We start from the raw sequence: 26304 nt of genomic DNA, 5'->3' as shown, positions 1-26304 counted from the left end.
ATCTACTTATTTCTTGTATTTTTAAGATGATTATATCCAAACATTACGGAACTCGATAATGTTGAAAATTATTTATTAAAGAAAATAAAAAAATAGAATTTGATGAAAACAATTGTAAAACACAGGAGAGTTCAACAGGGAAGTAATTTTCCGTTCAATTTAAACAAAGATGGCGGCAATTTTTCACCTGCTAACAGGATTACCATTGTTTTTTTTAATGATTCAGTAATATTCAAGTAATTTCCAGTGCATAATTTGGAAGTTACTATTGTAACTTTTTAGAATTGACAAAAAAATTAGTTGAAACCATTGTTTGTTTGTTTTTTTATCTGAAAACTCAATTTACTGACTACAAAATCTTGTCCCAATAATGTAGAAGCACCAAGTCTTTGTTTGGATTGATATATAACGTGTACACACATATATCGTCTAGTTGAAATGCAAACTGTTCATTTTAACTTGCCGACATAGTTTTACTTCTGTCTGTTCATGCCCAAATTCAATTAATTTTAAATCTTTCTCATCTATTTGTCGATAGCTCAAACAGTAGGGAACGTGGATAGACCCCTAAATATTTTGATTTCAACTCTATCTGATAGCGCCCGAGTCATCTTTTTAAATTTTTGAAATCAGTATTATATATTAGGTACAATATAACATTCAATAGAGAATTAGCAATACTAATTATTACGGAATCTACGTAATTTACAATGAAGTGTTTTGTTTCGTTTTGTTGACTATAACTGATCAGGGCGACTAGATAGCGAGGTTCTTATCATGAAGCCGGTATTTGACTGTGTTATTAATTTTAGCTGTAAAAACGCGAGAATTATATCGTATATAAGTGAAATATATATTTTAAACAAAGGGCATAAACAGCAAGCGAAGCTTTTCATAAAAATCAGATACATCTAATTTTTTTTGAAATTTAAATAATACGCATTCAATACCATCTATATATCTATAAAAGTGAAGGTGTCGGTCTGTCTATCTGTGAGTCTGTCTGTGTACATTTCCCTACACAATGACTGTCAATTTTCAGTCTACAGATTCGGAATTTAATATACAGGAGATTTGGGAAAATCTGTGTAACCCGTTTTCGGCAAGAAATTTGGCTGTTAAGGGGTCAAAGTTCAATGATTTGACTTTTGAGAACTCTGCCAAACACCTCCGACAATTTTTGATATAAACAATTTAAATTTTAGATATAGGTTCCTTGGATATGGATCGAAGTTAATAACTTGATTTGACCCCAAAACAATAAATGTTAAGGGTTCATAATAGGGGTCAAAGTTAAAGAAAAAATTGACCTCTGTAGTCTTTACCAAATTACTCAGACAATTTCTTGTTGAAACATTTGAAATTTTACAAAGGGTATTCAGAGATAGGGCAAACTTTTTAATCGGGTTGGGTCGAAAACTTGAGCTATAAATATATACATCTATGTATGTATGTTTGCATGTCTACTTAAAACTTTCGACAGAGGCGACGAAAAAGATCAGTATCGTTTAGAGGCTTGACCCTTCCGACGACAAACACCGAAAATTTGGCTGAAAATATTAATATCTTCACCCTCAACTGGGCACTTTTCTACAGGGAGGGGTCGCTTTTTTTCACCGATATTTTCGAAAGTCATCCCCTCTTTTCAATTATCCAGCCTTGATTTAAACCTACGTCACTTGCGGTTTGACGGTGGTCGTAACAGCAAAGACGGCACTTTTTTCCCGTTCTTTTCCTCCTTCCCGGTACGGATTCGAGCCTGCCTTCCTACTACCACTTTTTTTTTTTTTTGGCTCAAAACACACCTCCTAACACCCGCGAATCGCCGGACACCCATGCTAGTTAATGTATATTCTTGATATATATTACGAATCACTTGAGACTTCTACCTGATTATGACTAGGGCTGTGACAACAGCAAATTATTTTTATTGTTTTGACTCTTGAGTATATATCCGTTAATATCTTATACGTTTTATATAGGCTCATATGGTTCTCGGTTGATTGACTGTGTCTTACTGTGTCGAATATATACTTGAGAGTCAAAAGAATGAAAAGAATATTCTGTTGTCCAAGCCCCAGTAATGACTGATGGAACGAGAACATGCTACCCCCATAAAGTAAATAAAGTGTTCCGTTCAAAATTCTTACAGACTCCTGAATTTGACAGGAATATTTTCGAGATGGACAAGATACACTTCAAGAAAGTCGAAAGTTTAATCGCTGGAAAAATCCTTTTACCGTTCCAGTAGATGTCTCACTGCTGATGTAATTATCTACTTATACAAGAGCCTGGTACGTCCAAAGATGCAGTACTATTGCCACATCTGGGCAGGAGCTTCTAGAAAGATCTTATCCTGCCTTTACAGAGTTCAAAATAGGGGATGCTCCTTTTCCTTCCCTGTAACCTCTTTCCCACAGAAAAAATGTTGCGAGCCTGTCCCTGCTTTATCATTATTGCTATTGGACGTGCTCGTCTGAGCTCCAATCTATGGTCACACCTTGACAAAATATCACAAAAAAACACTCGTCTATCTGAAACCACTATCAATAATTTCCCACACTCTTCATCTGTGCCTAAACCTAAACGTAGATTCCATGAACAAAGCTGTTTTCTTAGAACAACACGCCTGTGGAACTTTCTTCCGTTTGCCTGCTTTCCAGCTTAATACAATTTGGTCATTTTCAAGTCCAACCTAAACAAATTCTTGATGAGCCATGCCCTTGAGTAATCAAATTAAAAAAAATTCCACTACTAACGATTACTACGATATTGTCTCATTGACTACTGTACACTCTTTACTCCTTATCCTCAAGTGGCCTCCGGGCCTTGAGAAGTGGTGATTCCTATGTAAAAAATACATTTTAAACGAGAACAGTAGCTTAAATAATCGAAGCCATACGAAAAGACGATATGTGCGTGACCTATTTGCAAAGTGAAAGTGAAAGTAAATAAACAATCATAAACACTTCTAATAATGTAACAGAAACAAAAATTAAAAACAAAGATATAAAAGGGAGAAAAAAGAAAAAAAAAATCAGGAAGACGAAAAGAAGACGGAAGTTATACCACGTCACTTCCGTCTGAAACTAAGTGAATACCATTAATTTATTCTCGTAATAAAAGAAAGATTCGAAATAAAAGTAATACACTGAAAACTGTTTCTAGAACTATTGGTTAAGGGCAAGGTTTTGTATCTGTTCTGACTTCGATCATTGATGTAGAAATTCTTTTTGACTGAGGTAATTTTTATTTTGTCCGATTCAAGAAATACTCATAAAAAGAGATATAGATTTTTCTATGATGAAAACCGATCTTGTATCTACCTCTGCCTATACGGGAAATCAATAACTATAGTGTACGGTATACTAGTCATCTAAAGATAAGAAATATATATATATATATATATATATATATATATATATATATATATATATATATATATATATATATATATATATACTAGCAGTTCACCAAGCTTTGCTTGGTGCCTATATACTGTTCATAACTTGCCCTACGTGTGAATACACTTCGTGTAAGATTTCAAATGTTTAGACAAAATATTGTCTGGGTAATTTCGTAGAGACCCCAGAAGTAAATTTTGTATAACTTGAACTCTAATTTTGACCCCTTAACGTTTATTATTTTGGTCTGAAATTAAAATAAAAAGTTTTACCCATGTTCAAGTTACCTACATTTAAAATTTTAAGTGTTTTGACCCAAAATTGGTGCAGGAATTTGGTAGAATCTGCAAAGGTCAACTCTTTCAACTTTGACCTTTTGGTAGCGAAATTTTCGCCCCAAAACTGATTAAAATGCTTGCCGCGTGTCTGAATACCCATTTTGTAAGAATTTTAAATGTTTAGACTCGAAATTGGCTGAATAGTTCGCATGACACCGCAAAAATAAAATCTTTTGAACTGTGACAACTTGGCAGCTCAAATTTTCGACCTAAACCGATGAAAAAGCTTGCCTTATCTCTGAATATTCCTTATGTCAAATTTCAAATGTTTAGATCAGAAATTGTCTGAGTAATTTGGTAGAGACGGCAGAGGTCGATTATTTTTTATTTGGTCTCAATTTTAACCCCATAACATTTATTTTGGGGGGCTCAAATCAAATTAAAACGTTTCATACATATGCGAGTAACCTGCATTTAAAATTTCAAGTGTCTAGACCCAAAATTGGCGGAGGAGTTTCGTAGAGTTTTCAAAGGTCAAATCGTTGGACTTCGACCACTTAACAACCAAATTAAAACCGATTAAAAAGATTTTCCCAAATCTCAATACTCCTTATGTAAAATCTCGAGTTTTTAGACTGAAAATTGACAGAGTTATTTGGTAGGGAAATGTAAGCAGACTCACACACACACACAGACATTTTCACTCATATATATATATATATATATATATATATATATATATATATATATATATGAAATTTAATACGATAAAATAATAAAATAAATATAGCAGTATGCATTTATTTGCCAATTTAATGAAGAAAAAACTTCATATAGAAAAGAGATTATAAACGCTCTTCATGTTTAGGCGTTTCCAAGCTTCATGCTTCTCGTCAGAGGAGGAGAAGAGAGCAAGTTTACAGGCATACATCTCTACAAATATATAAAAATGAACTTTGTCTATGTGTTTGTGAATCTGTGCGTTTGTTCTTATGGACTCCGAAACGGCTGGGCCGATTTTTATGAAATTATATATATATATATATATATATATATATATATATATATATATATATATATATATATATAACTACTTCATTTATTCGCATAAATTTACTATACGAAAGTATAGATTTATGCGTAAACTTTAAGTATTTACTTCAAAAGTGCTCAATACGTAGGTAGAGCTAGTTAGTAAGTTATAAAATATATATGGCGATTAAGCTACACTGAATATTCTGCGTTTCATCCAACTATAGGATTCGTCAGGCTTATGCGCTGACGAATCCTATAGTTGGATGAAACGCAGAATATTCAGTGTAGCTTAATCGCCATATATATTTTATAAATTACTATATATATATATATATATATATATATATATATTATATATATATATATATATATTAAATCCCCGAAACAGTGTTTCATGGTAAACAACTGATGATCCCTTGAAAAATAAATTATTTGTGTTATAGTAAATTCGAGAGCGAGTTGATGCAGTGATAGCAGGTGATTAAATGACTTACTGACTAGATGGTTTTCTAACGAATGATAAAAAATATTTTTTTTGTATAGTTTTAAAGGTTAAAAACTTCAAAGACTATATATATAAAAGATGAGAAGGAATTTACTGCAACTAAAATTTACAAGCAACTATCCAAATACTGTCCTGATTTATTGTTTTTTTTAACGTAGGGGGACTACTTTTTTTTTAAAGTAGCTGTAAGCGTATGCATATAACGTGGGCGTGTCCATGAAGGGGATAAAGGGATTAAAAACTAGTACATATACTATTTGCACATAGAGAAGAGGTGTATTTAAAACAAATTTAATCGGATCAACTTACTGCGTTTCGAGTTCCGGTTATCGTTGTCGAAATCCCTAAAGAAAAAAAATTGTATTTTATAAGGATATGAAGCCGACCAATCGAAGCAATTGAACCACCATCCACATGAGATGCGCTAATAAATTGAGGACACGTCACACCGTGACTAATTTCTCAATGCTTGCTTTTTGATAATTTATACAAGAAATGAAAACTGACTTTTTCCATGAAACAACTGTACACTTTTGAAATAGTTTTAAACGTTTTTTCTATTTTTGCTGGTATCATACTTAGGTTTTATTTGATAATGTCCATCATCAAGCACGACGTTCATGTATCACTTACATAATAAACGTTTTGTCAGTAACCTGACATTAAATGCTAAATTATCTAGTTTTCTGATTTTTTTTTTAGATAATGTATCAAAATTTGTATTATTTTAATTAATCGAACAATTGTTCTCATCTTGGTTGTCATCTGCACAAAGCTTCGGTCGATGTAACCTCCGACCTTCTGCGACTTTATGTCGCGATGTTTGGCAAACATAGCGACTTCTACACCTGAAGAACGTTGGAAGTTACATCGACCGAAATATTGTGCAGGTAACAAACAAAATGAGGACAATTATCCGATTAATCCAAATAATCAAAACTATCCACATTAATATTACAAATTATATATATATATATATATATATATATATATATATATAATATATATATATATAATATATATATATATAATATATATATATATATAAGCTAATAATATATATATATATATAAGCTAATAATATATATATATATATATAAGCTAATAATATATATATATATATATATAAGCTAATATATATATATATATATATAAGCTAATATATATATATATATATATATATATATATATATATATATATATATATATATTCCACCGAAGATCAGACAAGGGAGGATGGAGTCTGGTAGTCTCCCTCCTTCTGCAGCCTTGGACTCTGCTATTGGCCAGCATTTGGTTGACAACCCGTGCTCTGCCGATAGATATAAAATAGAATGGTTCGAGGTGCTACATAGAGCGGACTCCAAAAACTATTTAAAGATTTTGGAGTCTGTCTCTATTGCTGTGCGTCAACCTTCTTTGTGCCGGCAAAAGGAAACATCCAGCGCATTGTTTCTCTTTGGGGAACGTTGAATCTTTTCTCCCGTTTTTTTTTTGTTGTTTTTTATTTTCTCCCTCGTTGTGCCAATATTTAATTCGTTTTTAAACGTTAATAAATTTATTGTAGTGTCCCCGTACTTTTGGCACATTTAATAAGTTCCCCATTTGAACCCTTTATTTTTGACATATTATTATTTTGTACGCTATCGATTTTCTCCTGATGAGATGATAGCCGAAAGAGCTCTTGAGAAACTTCTGCTTATTATTTTCAAAACAATATATATACATATATATATATATATATATTTATATACTAATAATATATATTATTATTATTATTATTATTTTCAAAACAATATATATATATATATATATACTAATAATATATATATATACTACTAAAAATAATATTATATATATATATATACTAATAATATATATATATATTATTAGTATATATATATATATTATTATTAGTGTATATATATATATATATATATATATATATATATATATATATATATATATATATACTAATAATGCACAACGTTACCCAGGATTGAATAAGGAACAACAAATGTTCAACCCTCCCATACACTTATTGCCATCGATTTCGCCAATTTTTAAATCAAATCGATCGTTTGCCTGATCTAGTTAGGGACCCTCTCCGCAGTGCACTGGGAGGAAGTTTCACATGCCTATCCGCAGTGACCTAGTCCACAATACATTGTACTGCAGAGAATCTACTGTTTATTTTATAAAATTATCTGTAAATAATGGCTTCATTTAAAGTTTGAACTGAAAAAGTCAAGGACCCCAAAAGTAAAATAAAAAACAAAACAAAAAAATAAAATGTCAAACAGCCAGTTTGCTATCTTTCGCCGATCTCTGTAATTTGATTGTCGATCTGAAACCCCAAGTAAAACTCCTGACCCATAGAAAAAACAGCGTTAAGAACGAAGTTCATATTGAATTCGGAATGAACAAAGCAATATATATATATATATATATATATATATATATATATATATATATATATATATATAGATGTATATATATGTATGCATATATAGATAGATGTATATATGTATGTATGCATATATATAGATGTATATATATGTATGCATATATATGTATGCATATATATATATATGTATGCATATATATATATGTATGCATATATATATATATATATATATATATATATATATATATATATATATATATATATACATATATTCCAATTTTCTTTGTGGCGTCGAGAGGTTCCAGGTCGCCTGAGGAAGTCTCATTAACTGAAGCAGATGGCTATTTGTAGCGTCCATATGTAATTGTTTACCCTCCAATAATAATTATATATATATATATATATATATATATATATATATATATATATATATATATATATATATACACACACACCCATACACACATATATTTTTTGGAGTCGATAAAGAACGAACGCACAGACTAACAGAGGCTAGTAACGCTTAATAGCATGAAAGTAATCTTTCCTATTGAATAGAAAAGAAAAGGCGAAATACCAGAAACTGTCGAACAATGTCGTGAAAATCGTCGGAATATCAAATATGACACCATACAAATTTTGTTGCGAGGGGTTTCTCAGGTCAGTCACTTTGCAGAGAACTGTGAAAAATAAGTGTAGCGAGAGTGCGTGCCTTTAATTGATTAACGACGAATAAATGATAGTTGCATCTAAATGGATTGAACTAAATTTACAAGAGCCTTGAAAAGAATTTAATATGAAATGGGGCGAATGGGGATCTGCGTGTATGTATACAGAAAATTCAGAAACTGCCCAAGCCAAACCCAGAAGGCTGACATATTCTTTTTAGACATTACCTTGGACAGAGTATGGCTACATTTTTTTTTTTAGAATATTTAATTTTTGAGGCTTAAAAGGAACAAAATCAATAATTTCGGGTCACCATTTACAGCGATGTTTTTTCGGTCGACGACTGGCGTAAATTGGTACTTTATATCAAAAGAAAATGTGATAAGGGGAGGAGAGAAGTAAGGAAAATGTAGATGGAAACTATGAAAAGAGAGGTGAGATAAAGAGAAAGGGAAAGAGGGATGGGAATAAAGAGGGCAATATAGCGAATTAGAAAATAAAAAAGACATGATTTTTCGCATGCAACGCTGTGTATTGTTTGTATTTAATTAATAATTTAATTGGTAAAATGAATATTATATCATGGTCTTTGATGTTTATAGTTATACGGCTCAAAGACCAACATCACCATGATAAAGTAAATACCTTTTGATAGATATCTATAACCGGTTTCACTTACAATGAAAATAAGAGTAAGACGTAAATAGTTAGCCGCGTTTCTATTTCTTTTGAATTATTTATCATTTTCTCTTCATTTAGAAAATATAGCGCATATGGTATGCTCCTGTCTTTAAAGTTTTAAATCATAATTTCTGGTCAGATGACAGTTGTGTTCAGATGGACATAAAATATAAAGCATCCGAACACGTAGGTATGTTTTCTGTGTCCATTGTTTTGTGTGCAATGGGGATGGGCAGATTTTTCTTTTATTGTTTTTTCTGTCCCAAATAAGGCACAGAGCCACTTAGTCGTGATAGGTTACTATGTGGAACCAGATTTGCAGATTCTATTTAAGAAGTCCGACAACGAAATGTCTGTTTACATTACATAAATTTCTGTACGTCAGTGCAGTCAGAGAAGCACCTGCCCGGGGAGGGGACTCCAAAGTGTAGCAATCCGAGTGAAAAAGCTATTTCGGTATAAGAGATCTAGGGGTATCTACAGTATAAGGGTGGGATTTTGTTGCTTGACGGTTTTGTCGAGGGTATTGTCGTCGAGAGAGTACTAGTGCTTTAGGTTTGCCAGAGCACTTGCCATTGAAGTATTTGTAAACAGGCACAAGGATACCACCTTTCGGCGATGGAAAAGACGTTGGAGTTAGATTGATAGTGCGAACCTATTAGGTTAGCGACACTTTTTTTTTTAACCCTCTCTAGGAGTGAGAAGTGGCGAATGCACCAGCCCAGATGTGGCAAAAATACTCTTTGCATGGGCGAACAGTGGTCTTGTAGAGATACAGGATACTTTCAAGTGTGAGTAGCCTTTTAGCACGGTAGAGAGATCCCACTATGTTGGCAACAGCCGTAGCAATTGTCTTAATGTATTTGTTCCAATTCATGTTGTCTGTGCATGTTAACCCTAGGAGCTCGAGGAAAGTATTTTAAGATTCTTACATAGTCTCCATCATCATTCAACAATCAAACAATCCACTACGTTAACTTTTATCCTCGAGGTGGTTTTTAGACTTGTTCTTGTGCCAACATTGGCTGATCATCAGACGCTTTAGCATAGCATGTGTGTCATTTATTTATTTTGTGTGTCACGCTTACATCCGAGTGACTGTCGTTTAATTGTTATGGACTTGCATTCCTAGTAATAAATAAATTTACCAAGAATTCTTCATAAGTTTTGGTTTCGGTTTTGATTATAGTTGATGGCACTTAAGTCATCTATTTTTTTATAAATAATTTTACCAAGAATACTTCGTAAATTTTGGTTTCGGTTTTGATTTTAGCTGAAGGAACTCAAGTTATATATATATATATATATATATATATGTGTGTGGGGGGTTATTTACGCAGCATTTTTTCTCGAAGGCATATTTCATGAAATAATATAGACGTTTTTTTGTCTATTGATTCTATTTTCGATACTTTCCAACTTCCGATTTACAGTCTTCACTTTAGGCAGGAACTGGCTGATGTAATCATCATATTTATCATAAGTCCGAGTACTTTCCAATCCTTCAGGATTCAGCATCAGGGATAAATTAATCTAACTGGTTTTGAACAATTTATAAAGTTTTTTTGTTTTAAATTTTTAAATTTTTTTATATATAAATTGTTGAGGGATTAGAATATACTCGGACTTATGATAAATATGGTGATTACATCAGCCAGAAATGAAGACTGGTATTTGGTATATATATTATTCCTTAATTGGAATTCATTTTTGAGATGAGCATTATATATATTAATTTATTATTTTTCGGACTATTATTCTCATCTTTATTAGTTGTTGTTTTCATCTTTATTGGTTGTTGTTTTTCCCGTTTCGGCCAACTATTCCTCTGGCCTTCGTAAGGTTGAGAATAATAATCCGAAATAAAAATAAATTGGGTTTGTATTACTGTACACATAGATTCAAAAAAGTTGTCAAAAAACAAATATATAACAAATAAATGTTATCAAAGGCAAGATAAGTTATTTTTCTACCAAACTGGATATATTTTTCGTATTTTTATTCAATGTAATATGTTTATTCAGCTCGAAAAGCATACAGCGTTTACCGATGTATAGGAAATTCAAAATGGCGCCCGAACACGGTAAGTTTGAGAAAAGGTGTTATAAATAATAAACTAAACAAAATACTGTTAGAAATTCGCTCAATATATGTTACCATGACATAAATTGACATATATTCTGTGGCTTTTTAATAGTATTTTGCCTAGTTTATTATTTATAACACCTTTTCCCAAACTTAACCTGTTAAAGAGAGAGTCGGGCGCCATTTTGAATTTTCCTATACATCGGTAAACACTGCATGTTTTTCGAGCTGAATAAACATGTTACATTGAATAAAAACACAAAAAATATATCCAATTTGGTAGAAAAGTAACTTGTCTTGTCTTTGATAACATTTATTTGTTATATATTTGTTTTTTGACAACTTTTTTAAATCTATGTGTACAGTAATACAAACCCAATAAATTAATATATAAAATACTTATCTCAAAAATGAATTCTAATTAAGGAATAATATATATATACCAATCGGTACGGACCCGACTAAAAGATCAGATAATAAATATATGTGGATTTATAAGATCAAAGAATCCAACCTTTATCGCCCTTCGGGGCCGTGGCGCAATTGATAGAGACGTTGAATATCTACGGTTCCAGATGGACATTGTCTGAAGATAGCGGTTTCAATCTTACCCAAAGCCGGCCAGAGGTTTACTTGGCCAAAACGTGGTGAGACGACAACAACTACGGATGGCAGTGATTGCTGAGAATGCAGTTAGGAGATTCGAAGTTCCTATCCGTCACGGTTACCATCTGACGAAGGCCAGAGGAATAGTTATATATATATATGTTTTTATTTTTGAAATCGCAACTTTATAATATAAAATCGATAGAACATTAACTCTATATTAATATACGAAATCTGCTAGAATTAAAATATCATATTTAAGCGTACTTTACGACCGGGCTAAGCCGGGTGCCCCTTCTAGCTTAGATAAATACTTTTGCTGCTTTAACAAAAGAGCTACAATAATATCAGAGCGTTTCCATTTACGTCGATGCACAGAATGCCAACATCAATATATTACATATGAACGAGTCCCTGTGGAATTTCCACAGGTCCCGCTAGTTCGCTAAATCGGACTACTGTTCTCATGGTGAAATAATAATTGTTAAAACGTTTCAGCCGATGTAATCTCCGACCTTCTTTAGGCGTATCACGTCGAAGTCGAGAATCTTTCTGTCGATCTCGGAAATCTACACGCAATTTCGAACTGAACCCTTTGTTTAAAGCACGGGTGTAGCATGCTCTCGAATTTCGAAATTCCGTATACATTCCCGAGGTTGACAGAATAACTATCCTGTTCGACAGGATATACCTTAAGAAGGTCGAAGGTTACGTCGGTCGAAACGTTTTGAAAACACTCCAAACGAGAAGAGTTCAACAAAGAAAATGATCCATTTTCATTTCAAATTTCAGACCAACTACTTCTATGGATGATTATAAGATAGTGAACGATGCTGTTAGGCATAGGAGTTCTTCAAACCAACAACCAAGGCAAACGAGGTGTAAGAGGACGAATTCAGTGTGGTGTATGGGGCAGTCATTGTTATACAAATGACTACTGACTCATAAATACAAAAAAGTCATTTAAGAATAAATAAATAGTAGAGATAAATAGTATGAATGGATTTTAAGTTGGATGATGATGAATATTATGAGAGGTTTGAACATAATTATTGAGATTAATAAAGCTTGATTAGTTATGCGAATCGCGAATGAAAAACCTTGCTTCATAATTGTTTTTTTTACATCATGTTGTAGTTTGCAGGGAACCAGTACTGTTGTAATGTGTTCCATAGATGAAAAGTTCATGAAACAAAAAATATGTACATAAAGTTCTGTTTACTATTTGCCACATGGAGGAATAAAAATATTTTTTTCACAGTTGTGTTAGAAGACTAGTTCTTGCTGTGAATGTTTTACTGTAACGTTGTCCGAAAACCACCACATTGTAGCCTCAGTCGCAAAGTAAATAAGGAATAGAAATTACTTCAGTTCATTTTTTTTATAATAACATTTATTTCCACAGTGTTACAGCCGTGACGCCACCCACGTGATCGTCTCTTCGAACGTGCTCTCGAAAATCATCCATGCCTCTAACGTGATCTCGAACGTTATTCATGTCTCTCTCGTGATCTTCCACTTTCTCCTTTATTGTCTTTTTTCTTTACCAGTGACGTCATTTCGCATAAATTTGCATATAACCGTCAGCACTGTTACATTACAAGGAGGAACCAGGGAGTGGAGCTCAGTCGAGCATCCTTCATGGAAATACCGATAGACGAGAAAAACTTTTAGCATCACCATTATTACTCGGCTTCAAACAGAAGACCTCACGTTACGAAATTGTTAAATATATACGGCATATTAACGTTGATATGAGCGTTCCCGTTAAGATAACTGTAGTTAAGTAATTTTAGCCTGGTAAGTACTAAAATAGGTGACCATTTGGGAATACCAAGTGTGGTATGTTTTCTCCGCCTACCTCGGTATTATTTCCAGTCATTCTTGACTTCTTGTCAGTGTTTGGAGAGATATGATTTGTATTGCGCAACGCTTGCTTCATGATTATACGCGCAGTCACCTTTACAGTGGATATTCAATGTCTACAACTGAACGGATGGAATTATGAGAGAAAGACTAGGAACTTGCTTTCTGCGATAAAACTCCTCCAATAGATTGCGATTTTTTTTTTTACACAATTTAGTAACTTCTCATCAAGGCCTGGAAGCCACTCAAGGATAAGGGTTGATAGTTATTGTAATGGAAATATCCAGCATAATTACGTTGACACACCGGTTCATGCCAGATTACCGAAGTTAAGCAATGATGAGCCTGGCTAATACCAGATGAGTGACCATTTAGGAATACTAGGCGCTTTATAGGGTGGCAGGACAGCAGTGACGTCAAAGGAAAAGTTGGGCGTTTTCTTCCCTCCGCTAGTTCGTGAGAAACCCCTGGGCAAGGCAAAGAACCCACTTCAGTCCCCACCTCGATCAGAATAACGTGATGTAATGGAAAGTAGGTGACTGATGTAATATGGAAACAATCGGAATAATTCTGTTCATGATTTCGTTTCTCGTTGTGCTGGGCAGAAGATTCCTTTGGGTACAATGGTCAGGACAATCGCACAGTACAGACACTGCTCGGACAGAAAGAAACTGCAGCCTACTGTCTGTAAAACTGCAAAAAATGTTTTAGCAATACATCAAAACACTTTCGAGACAACAGCGTGAATGGGGTTTTGAATGATCAGCAACAATGAATTCACGAATGGAGTCATAGCAATCAATACCTTGAATGGATAAATGGAAATTTGATTTTTATTGTTGTTGTTTTTGTTTAAAGAATAGCTCTTCAAGAACCTTTTCATGTTGGACTTGAAACCGATCATATTATTGTCAGCCGGGAAGCAGATCCGTGCTATTGTGTTCTACAGAAGGCAGTTCTAGGGGGAAAAAAGAACTCTGCTCATGGAATTTTCGCTTAGATTTAGACAAAAGTACAGAAATTAAAAAAAAAAAAACTACTGATAGTTATTGTAGGTAGCTCACGGGGAACCATAGATTGAAACTCAATCGAGCACCTGCCATGAAAATAACAATAGGGAAGACAGAGACTCGTAACGTCAATTCTATAAGAAAGAGGAAGCAGAGCGGAGCAAAGGGTATCGCTCACGTATTCTCTTAAAGCAAAAACGAGACTACTCACAATGGCGACCACTAAGACGTGGCACCACTACGCCATCTAAGGGCGCATATTATTCTTTGATAAGCAGAGGATTCCATCAAGAGTAAACCGCTTTCTGAGGCAGTAGAATCACCCAACTATTTTTCCAGCAATCTTGGCATCAGATTAAATCGTCCACTGGTGTTTACTTCCTCCTTAACTTCTCTACCGGATCTCCGACATTAAATTTAATTTCACCATTTTCTTCCACCTTAAACTAAAGACGTCAGGTTACGAAATCATTAAGTATATATAAAAGGATATACAGCATAATCAAGTTTACACACCGTTTCTCATAATATCAGCGATGTTAAGCAATGTTGAGCATGGTCAGTACTATATGGGTGACCATTTGGAAATATCACCTGCTGTATATGCTTTGGGGTATACGGGTGTGTATAATACATCAGAGAGCTAAACGCCTCTGCATTACACAGTTCCATGTAACCCTTTGGCAAATGTAACACATGTTAGACTTCCTCTGATGTTTACAGAAGATACTTATAGAGCAAAGTAGATGTAGAACCTATGCTGTAATGAAGGCAATCCACATAGGAAAAGAAAACTCCTATAGATAAAAAAACGGATAGAAAGAATCTGTTACTCTTGTAAGACAATCTTTGAATGACAGTGTCACAAAGAAAACAATCGCTTGCAATTTGCCAAAAAGTCAGCACAGAAGTAGTTAAAGTTAGTTAACCATCACGAGAAAGAACTTTGTCATGTTATTGTACAATTTTGACTGACCAAAGATGGTGAAACATATATAGGAAGGAAATTTAATTGGAAACTGTAAAAATACATCTAATGAAAGCATGTTTATTCGTATTCTATAGGGCATAATTAGCGTTGACACACCGGTTGCCGTCAGATCACCCAAGTTAAGCACCGTTGACCCTGATCAGTACTGAAATGTGTAGCCATCTAGGAATTTCAGGTGCTATATGTGTACTCCGCTTATCTCGGCATTGTTTTTAGTCGTCTAGCATTTTATATTGCCACTAGACACAAACAGTACCGAATCAGAAGAGGTATGGGTTGGGCCTGACAAACCCTTGCTTCACAATTACACGGACCACTACCTTTACAGGCGGTATCCATTGTCTCTTGAGGCCGAACAGAGACAGTATTATTCATATCACTTGGAATATTTGGACTACTGTTCTCATCTTGAGTGTTTTTTGCACAACGTATCGGTCAATGAAACCTTTGATCTTCTTAGGATATGTCTTGCTGAACTCGACAATCTTTCTCTTGAACTCGGGGGTCTACATTGAATTTAGGACGGTACCTTTTATTAAATCCACGGGGGTAGCATGTTCTCATTCCATCGGCCCTGACTGGGCAAACGTTTCTAAGCAATACGCAATTATATTTTTGGGTCGACAATACTGAGAATTCAATCTTCAATCTCTAGGATTGTAACTTTTACAACTGACTTTTAACAGGTAATCTGTCAACTCTCCGTAACACTCAAGATGGGAACAATAGTCTGAAGAATCCAAATAAAACGAATAATCAACCGTCATCTCGAAACTTTAGAACCGTAAAGAAATGTTTCTATTTTTTCATGAACAGTTAGAATCTTTAAAAAAATAACTGACTGAAACAGTGGGCCAATGTCCGGCATCTGGTAGAAGGCTTCATCCCCATTAAAAACATAATCAGGATGGGTATCCTAGAACTGCATCGAACTATACTACAATGCGAGACACAAAGTCATTATCTACTCAGAAATAACTCAGACTCCGTTGGACTGATTACAGAGGACGTATTCCAGACTTCATGTTAATACCCCCAAAAATGGCTCACGTAAATATATTAAAATATAACTCTGATTTACATTCGTAGGCGAGGACCTTTCTCGTTACCGACGTTCAGTCTCGGAAGACAAACAACACCCCTTGTAGAGGCAGCTGCGCGTACAATTGTGCGGCAAGGGTTGCGCAATCTCCAACCACACCTCTCAGGAATCGGCACTGTTTGAGTCCAGTGGCAAGGAGAAGTCCAGGACGACTGGAAATAATGCTGAGATAAGCGGAGAGCACATACAGCACCTGGAAGTCCCAAATGGCAACCCATCTGGTACTGGACAGGCTCATCGTTGCTTAACTTTGGTGATTGGATGGGAACTGGTGTGTCAAGCGTGATTATACCGCATAAGGACCTTTATGGAGCGACCATACTTTATCAATGATTAGCTTCATCATCATTTTGCAGTCGAGATGATGGAGTTCGGTAAACTTCATCTTTTCATATGGTTATTAATGTGTAACCTCCCAGGCTGACCCGACCTTCCACCTCCATACAGCGTTGTCGTATTCCCAAATAGTCGTCCATTTTGTACCGGCCAGGCTCGGCGTTGCTTAACTTCGGTGATTTAACAAGAACCGGTGCTTCAACATGATATTGCCGTATCAGCAGTAATCATTTCTTCCAATAAAGAAAAAAGGCGGTCCATATACATGCATACTAATAAGACAATAATATGAAAGGCATAACATTACGACAACCACTAAATACATGGCATATGTAATAAGTAGGGCTATGACAACAGAATATTATTTTCTTTGTTTTGACACTCGAGAATATATCCAACACAGTTAGACACACTTAATCAACCGAGAGCCACCATCACTCTATATAAAAGCATATCAGATATCAACGGATACACACTCAAGAGTAAGAACAATGAAAATAATATGCTGTTGTCTAGCCCTAGTGAGAAGCAAGGTACATTATTGCATTTACAAATAATATAAAATAAAAATAAAAAGAAATAACTAAAAAAAAAAAAGAAAATGTTTATTTACCTGTCTCCGTAATTTCCAGGGAAGTTCCGTTCTGTCTTTATATGTTGCTGAGTCTTTGGTCTGTCAGAATTCAATTTGTAATTTCCGGCGAAATGTCAGTTCTTTTTGGAGTAATTGCATTTTCTTTTGTTTGTTTGTTGTTGTTTTTGTTGTTGTTGTTGTTGTTGTTGTTTTTAGTTTTTAATTTGAATAGAAGATTATTTTATCTTGAAGAATCAATGGAATAGTATTGTTTTAATATTATGTTATGGTGTCCCAATGTTATAGATTTAATCAAAGCAAATAATTAGAACTGACTACCCAGCTCTAATATTACAGTGGGTTTACAGCGCTATAATGTGGATTCTGCCAGCATTTAGTTCTTAAGTCCTTTTACAAATAGGAGCATAAAAGTTCCATCTGGTGATTGTCTCTTAAAGAAATTGAAGCTCGTGTAATCGCAGAACTGTAGAGTTTGTTGTACATTATATATATATATATATATATATATATATATATATATATATATATATATAGTATTGTTCCTCAAGAATGCATTTTACTGTTTATATATGTGTGTATGTATATGTGTGTGCATATATACATATATATAGAATATGACTTATTTAATAAGTTATGCCATAGTAAAATGTAATAGCACATAGAAAATATTTATTCTTCAACGTTTTAAACAATTATTATTACGCCTGACACGTAGTTTATATTTTGACTCTGCGTATGTGTTTAATTGTGTATGTCTGTTTCTTAACAACTTTAAAAAATAATAAATCCACATAGCACCTGTATTATTATGTCTTACCCGGCGAAGTCTCTTGTTATTTTTATGGAGACAGTCGAATCTTTATCCGCAACGAGGATTTTTTCTCTCGCCGTCATAGCCGCTACTCTCATAACAAAATGGCGTCCGTTGTATTTTGTTGTTTGCATTTAGTATAAAAATTGTTAGCATCGCATGCCATCAAATGGAAGTTGTTTGATTTTAATTAGTGTGTGCTTGTTCTTGTTGAAGTGTTTAACCGGTTGCTATATCTTATAGCTGAATGGAGTAATTGATTTGAGAAGCGGGGTTATCAAGTTCGTTTGTCACGTGGCGTATCGCTTCGTCTTTGTGAATAGGGATCGTTTTTATTTTTTGTTGATTTTGGCACCAACGTGTAAAGTAAAATGTAAGTTACTTAGTTAATATTGCTTGCTTTTTGTTGGATTATTTTATATGAGTCGATATATTAAAGCAGATTTCATTGACTTTGGTAGTTGAATTATCAAGTCCGTTTGTCACGTGGGGTATTGCTCCATCTTAGTGATTGATGATCGTTTTTATTGCGGTTGTGTCTAGTACAAAGGGGTGTACAGCCTAGTTATATCATAGTTGCTTAGTTTTAATCATTGTCTCTTGGTTTTTGTTGACCTTTTTCAATATGTTCCAAAATATTGAAGCTGATCGACTTGTGAAGTTAAATTAGCAAATCGAATTGCCACGTGGGGTTTCGTTTCGACTTTGTTGAATGTGTTCTTTTTCGTTCTTCTTTAGTTAATTCCGTCTTTTATGAAGATTTCATGCTGAAACAATCATCTTCTTGGCCATCATCATGATCATCATCATTATCAGTATTATTTTTAATAGTAGTTGTAGCAGCTTTTATAGTAGTAGCAAGCATAAATTCACAGTCAATTCCGAGTACCTTTAAGTAACAGGTCCCAGCTCGTGCTGGGAGGATCTTATTATAATGCAGTTGTAAAAAAAAAATCTACAATAGGAGTCGCCCCTCATTTGAACCTCCTCTTTTAAAAAAAATGTTTTCCTTCTCCGTTGTACTTCCATTAAATTTCAGATATTATATCTTTCTACTTTTAATTATTTTGGAATTATTTATTTTCGTTTTTTATTAGTTGTTCGCTGTCAAGTCTTCTTTTATTTCATTGCTAATTTATTTTTAACCCTATAATACCAAATACAGAACTTAGTTACACGTGGTTTGGAGACCTCGAAATTGTTGAAATTTGCCCGAAAAAAGAGATCTTCAAAATTAAGTATATGTAACGAAAGTGTTCCCAATGTAGGAGCCACGGAGGTACGTAAAGCTGTAGTTTTGTGAATGGAGTTGAGGTCATTATTTAAATGATTTTTCAAGGAACATAATTTGCTGTATATCGAAATTTATATTTACTGAAAATTATGCATCGCGATTTTACATGTACACTAGAGTTCATATTGTTTGGAACTTTCGGACTACTAGTGTCATCTAGAATTTCATTTCCATAACGTTTCGGACTATTGTAATTTATGACCTTCTTCAGCTGTATATTATCGAACTCGGGAAGCTTTCTGTCAAACTCGGGAATTTGTACGGAATTCCGAACGGAACACTTTATTTACATCTTGGGGGTAGCATGGCCTGTGGCGCAGGGTAAAAAATATTTGTTATTTTATAATTAATGGTTGTTTTTTTCTCTATTTCAGATATTTAACAGATACTATTTTTTAAAAGTAATTCTGGATAAGTATAGCATTGAATAACGTATGCAAGTCGTTAAATTGTTTTACCAAAATTAGGGGTCAATTTGGTGACATTATCTCTCGTTATAGCAATGTCAAATGGCGATCAGATTCCCCAGGCTTGACTAGCCCCGACTTTTTCTTGTGAGGATATCTTAAAGAAAGAGTCTATGTTAACAAATCCCAAACCCTGCAAGAATTGAAGGAACATATCAAGAACGAAATAAGGTAGTTAAATCTGTCATAAATAATGTTTTGGAAAGAGCACAAATAAGCGAAGCTGAAAATGGGCAACATATAAAATACATTATTTTTTAATAAATAAAGATTGTTTGAATTGTGCATTTGTTTTTTAAATTTTCTAGTGTCTTAGTCAGATGGTTTTAAATTTACAAAAATATATTATCAAAATTAAGAAATCTATTTAAGGTCAAAATCCTTCAGTTACATTATGGACACCATGTGCTTCGAAAACTTCAATTGTAAGATGATATTCTCCTAGAAGTTGAAAGTGCAATACTCAGCACAGGCGACTGATATTACAAATGCGAGTTACTTAGGATTTATGTCTAGTCATATTTGACGGATCGAGAGCATGCTACCGACGTGAAGGAAATAAAGTGTTAAATTCGAAATCCCGTGCAGATGACGAGTTCTACAGAAAAATTGCCCAGTTTTATAAGATACACCTAAAGAAGGTCGGAGGTTACATCGACCGAAGCATTGTGAAAATGACGCTAGATATGAGAACAGTTGTCCGAAGATTCCAAATAATATGAATAATCAGTTCTTAACTTCAAAAATTCAGAAACGGAATAGTTTGGAGTTGTGACAACTTTCTTTAACCAAAAGGAAAGCGTGACTCCATCAGATTAGGAAAGCTGTAATCGATCGTTACAATAAAAACTGATTAAATGCAAAATGTTCTAAACACAAAAGTTATAGAGTAAGGGTCAAAATAACCCGAAACATTTGTAAGGGTTAATAAACGCTAAATAATTTTATGCTGCAAATGTATATATAATGTCATTGTGTTTTATGTCATTTACATAATAATAAAAAAAAGCTATTTCAATTTTTCAATTCTACATATGATGTTATTTTTGTGTCGTTTTCTTTCATTTTATCAATGTGGATTGGACAGGCTAGCATCAGCTTTTGATTGTGGAAACGTTTTTTTTCCAAGAACGTGTCGATAACTGCAGAGCAACGACAATTGTTTGAGAACTTGGTAGCCATGACTCAAAACATGGCTCAACTCAAAACACAATTTTTTTTTGGCACAACGTTAGCGAACAATTTCAATAATGTGTGGAAAATAATGATTAGTTGGACTGATACAGTTTTAAAACGAAATAAAACCAAAACGAAATTATATGTACATTGGAGAAAATAAAGTATTTATTTTTTAGTATTAGAACGACAAAACCAAATCGTATTGATTGCACATCTATAAAATACAAATACATTTTTCATTTTTATTTCTAGATGTGGTTTATTAAAACTTATATAAATGTCGGATTATTTTGACCTACGATATATACGGAAAATAGTTAAATCCATGCATATGTTTATTGTTTTATTTTTTAGTAATTATTTACCTGGTCTCCTGAAGAACCTATATTTTATAAATATAAATGTTCAACAATATCATGATAGATTTGGTTATTTTAGGGTTAAAAAAAAACAGGACAGCGAAACAACTTGAACGCAGATTTCTTTTATCATTCTGTAATAATTTATAAGAATGTCAAACGTTACCGCCATTGTTAGATATTATCTCCCTTGAATAAGGACTCTTTTATCTATGCTGAAGTGAACATCAGCAGCGGCATCGCGTAATGTCTCTACATTAGACATTTCAGTTTCATTTTTCGTTTCTGAAAAGTGTTCTGCGTTTTATAAATTCCAAAGTGCATATGTTTATGTATACATACATAGTTACATTCCGTTCGTCCGTTTTAAATTAATCGAAACGGAGGATGTAGCGAGCGCTCCAGTTGTAACGAAAACTTATAATGTCTCTCCGAAGAGATCTAAAAGGATAAACCTTTTTACTGTATAGATATTGAACGATTCATATGTCTGTGCTTCTTATTATCAATAATAACAACATCGTTTTATTTTTTTTCTAATGTTTGTCATGTCTAACTTCGGATCAGATTTATTGCGTGTATTTCTAATTTGCAAGGAAAAATAGAGTTATCTCCCGTCCGTAATAGGTTCGCGTCTCTTTCGCTATATTTATGCATAGTTTATATCTTTTTAACTTGATAGATTTTTTTTTGGTGAGGTATGCTCTAGCATTCTATTTTCTCTCTCTTTCTTTCAATTAATTATAATACTTGTATTCGTCTATTTGCCTTGATTGCACTAACATCATATATATATATATATATATATATATATATATACATATATATATATAAATATATATACATAAATATATATATACATAAATATATATATATATATACATAAATATATATATATACATAAATATATATATATATATATATATACATAAATATATATATATACATAAATATATATATATACATAAATATATATATATACATAAATATATATATATATACATAAATATATATATATATATACATAAATATATATATATACATAAATATATATATATATACATAAATATATATATATATACATAAATATATATATATATACATAAATATATATATATATAAATATATATATATATAAATATATATATATATAAATATATATATATATATAAATATATATATATATAAATATATATATATATAAATATATATATATATATAAATATATATAAATATAAATATATATATATAAATATATATATATATATAAATATATATAAATATAAATATATATATATAAATATATATATATATATAAATATATATATATATATAAATATATATATATATAAATATATATATATATATATATATATATATATATATATATATACATATATATATATACATGGGGGGAGCAAACATGGAACACTATTTGGCCTAAATCACTAATCGAACAAATGTCAGATATGTTTTCTAGCTTTAGTGCATATAGCTTTGTTCGTTAACGAAATAAGCGAACCTTTGACATTCCTGTATATATATATATATATATATATATATATATATATATATATATATATATATATATATATATATATGAGCTATCCACGAGAGCACGTGTTTCATCTTTATACGATTCGTCACCGTCGTCGAACCTAGTGATATTGAAACCAGAAACTTTAAAATCTGGAATATGAAGCAACACAAGTGTTCTAGTTTTGAATCTCACTAGGTTCATCTACACCGTAGCCCTGGATAATTAAGAGTATATAGGTCGCTTTCCATCTGGGTGCATTAAATAGTTGAGGGAAAATTGTTAATTAAACTTGGACATAATTTTATTTCATTGACGAGAATATCTTTATTAAAACAATTAAAAAAAATTGTATCGTCTGTTATTGAGACCAAGATCTATCTAACACAAGATCAAGTGTCTTCTATTTAACCAATCATAATAAAACGGCATACGGCATAATCACGTTGGCATACCGGTTCCCTTCAGATCAGCGAGGTTAAGCAACGTTGAGCCTGGTCATTACTAAAATGGGTGACCAATTTGGCAATTTCAGGCGCTGTATGTAGGAGGACGTTAACACCTCTCTGCAAGAATCACAAAGCCTGACGTCGTCATTTCCCCTAATACATGCGACTGGGGACTGCTTGTGAGTTTCATACTCATTGAACTTCCTCTTTCGGAGGAAGCTGGTTAAACCCGAATAGGATTAGTGCCGTTTGCCACTCAAATTAAAATAAAAAGCAGAAACGATTAATGGTCGATTTAATTGAAAATGAGATATTTAAAAGTGTTTCAGTTTTTAAGTCATTAATATCTACCGTTAGAAATCTAACTAACCCGACATGTGCGTGTATTTCAGCTAGTTTCATACAAGTTAGATAATTTTTCTAACAATTTTGTATTAGGAATCTCAGTAATAACGTATGAAGAATGCCCGGTTATATGTTGGAAAATTTATTCCTATAATTTATTTATTCATTCGATAGACAGGAAAGTAAACACTGATCTATGAGTCTATATTTACCTAAACAAATCCGTTCATTTTATTTAAGGTCAGAAATTTACATATATGATCTTTTAATATTTACAATTTGGGTTTTTAGATATGCATTACGATGTAAAACTTATTGTAATGATATATTTCTCTCAGCTTCTCCACATGTTTCCTTTCCTTCCTCTTTTCAATATCTATTATTAAAACTGTCCTTCGGTTGACTGTAAATTTATGCTCTTTAAAATACTTATTGCCTTCCATTTATCCATCCATCCACATATATATACATACATACATACATACATATATATGTATATATATATATATATATATATATATATATATATATATATATAATGAATATATGACAAACGTCTATATTCCAAGTTTTATGATGTTGACGATCTTAAAATTTATTCCTTTGATTCAGTTGACATATACAATTCTTGACAGTATCTGTTTGTAGCGCAAAATCAATCATTTAATTATTATATCAATCAATGAATCTATTTACCTTTTGACTCACCAGAAAAGATAGCAACTATCAATCCTTCAAAAGGAATGATTGGACATGATTTAAACATCCGAAAATTAGAAGAGTGTTCAAAATGGCGTAATGTAAGCAGACAATAAGTTAATTGCAACTTCTCTTAAAAAAAATCGTTTTTTTTTAATAATGCTCAAACGCATTTTATTTCCTTTTATTAAATTGATAGTTGCTATTTCGTCTGATAAATTAAGGGGAAAAACATATTCATTGATTGATATAATTATTAAGTGAATGACGTGTTATGAAACAGATACTGTCAAGAATTATAAGTGTCAATTGAATTAAAGAAATGAATTGTAACATGGTCAACATAAAATTTGGAATATAGACTTTCGTCATTTGTTTGTAATATGCTCTGTAATTATATATATATATATATATATATATATATATATATAACTACTTCATTTACTCACATAAAATTAATATACGAAAGTATAAATTTATGCGTAAACTTTAAGTATTTACTTCAAAAGTGCTCAATACGTAGGTAGAGCTAGTTAGTAAGTTATAAAATATATATGTCGATTAAGCTACACTGAATATTCCGCGTTTCATCCACTCTAGGACGCATAAGCCTGAAGAGTCCTAGAGTGGATGAAACGCGGAATATTCAGTGTAGCTTAATCGACATATATATTTTATAACTTACTATATATATATATATATATATATATATATATATATATATATATATATATATATATATCTTTGTAAGATTAGTGGATGAGAACCCTAGCAGAGTGCTCTAATGTTAATAGAAACGCAAAAGTAATAGTGTAATATTTATTTCTATGTGTATTAATAAGACAGCATCGATACCGACGATTTCAAATACAAGAAAGACGAACAGCATGCGACCCCTTTATGTACTCTATACAAGAACAGACCAGAATGAAGGCTGAGTAGAGTCCATAAGCAGTGTGCAAGTGTTATTCTGCTTTCTTTAATTTGAAACTCATGGCGCCACTATTTGCTCTGATCTTCTGTAAACCATACATTAATAAATCTCTCTCATGTATATATGTATATATATATATATATATATATATTATAAAATATATTTTGTTACTGTTTTCTAGTGCGTTCTTTAACAGAGTTCAATATCGAAAAAAGCTTAATAGTTGGATAAAAATATATCAAACAGAAAATAAGCCACATAAAAACGTTAGGGTTTCATTCTGATTGTAAGCAATTAGCATCATTGACTGGACAGATTATTTCTTCTGGGAATGAAACAGAAACGTTTCTGTGTTGCTCACTTGCCGAAAGTATATTTTTATGCGACACATGTATAGACAAATATAGATAAAACATACATATGAATATTATTTTCTGATATTCAATAAGTCAAACATGTAGTAAAATATTAGCTCCTCTTAAAAACCAGTATAAATATTAGGTTTTCGACTCCATATAATGCATTATTGTTTACATAATTTTTATCATATGATTGTCTATTTGCTGGTCTGTGTTTGGAATATATTTATATAATATACATTGCAGAAGATAACCGCTCACTTTGTATTTTGCAAACGGCTCATGTATGCATATATATATA

The 26304-nt window shown here is 32.4% G+C and overlaps 1 long non-coding RNA gene across 1 annotated transcript in view; it reads right to left on the bottom strand.

The window, feature by feature from the left end:
* Positions 1 to 22413, bottom strand: part of LOC145241432 (uncharacterized) — a 52841-nt gene extending 30428 nt beyond the window's left edge. Inside the window, exon 1 of the long non-coding RNA XR_013862555.1 lies at positions 17589 to 22413. This is a non-coding gene — a long non-coding RNA (uncharacterized LOC145241432). The remainder of the gene's footprint in view (positions 1 to 17588) is intronic.
* Positions 22414 to 26304: the final 3891 nt, after the last annotated feature.

Source organism: Euprymna scolopes, chromosome 20 (genome assembly GCF_053919585.1).
Source record: "Euprymna scolopes isolate OS-2025 chromosome 20, ASM5391958v1, whole genome shotgun sequence".
In the NCBI taxonomy this organism is placed as follows: domain Eukaryota; kingdom Metazoa; phylum Mollusca; class Cephalopoda; order Sepiida; family Sepiolidae; genus Euprymna; species Euprymna scolopes.
Note: the sequence above shows the minus strand (reverse complement) of the source record. Positions and strands in the feature narration are given on the sequence as shown.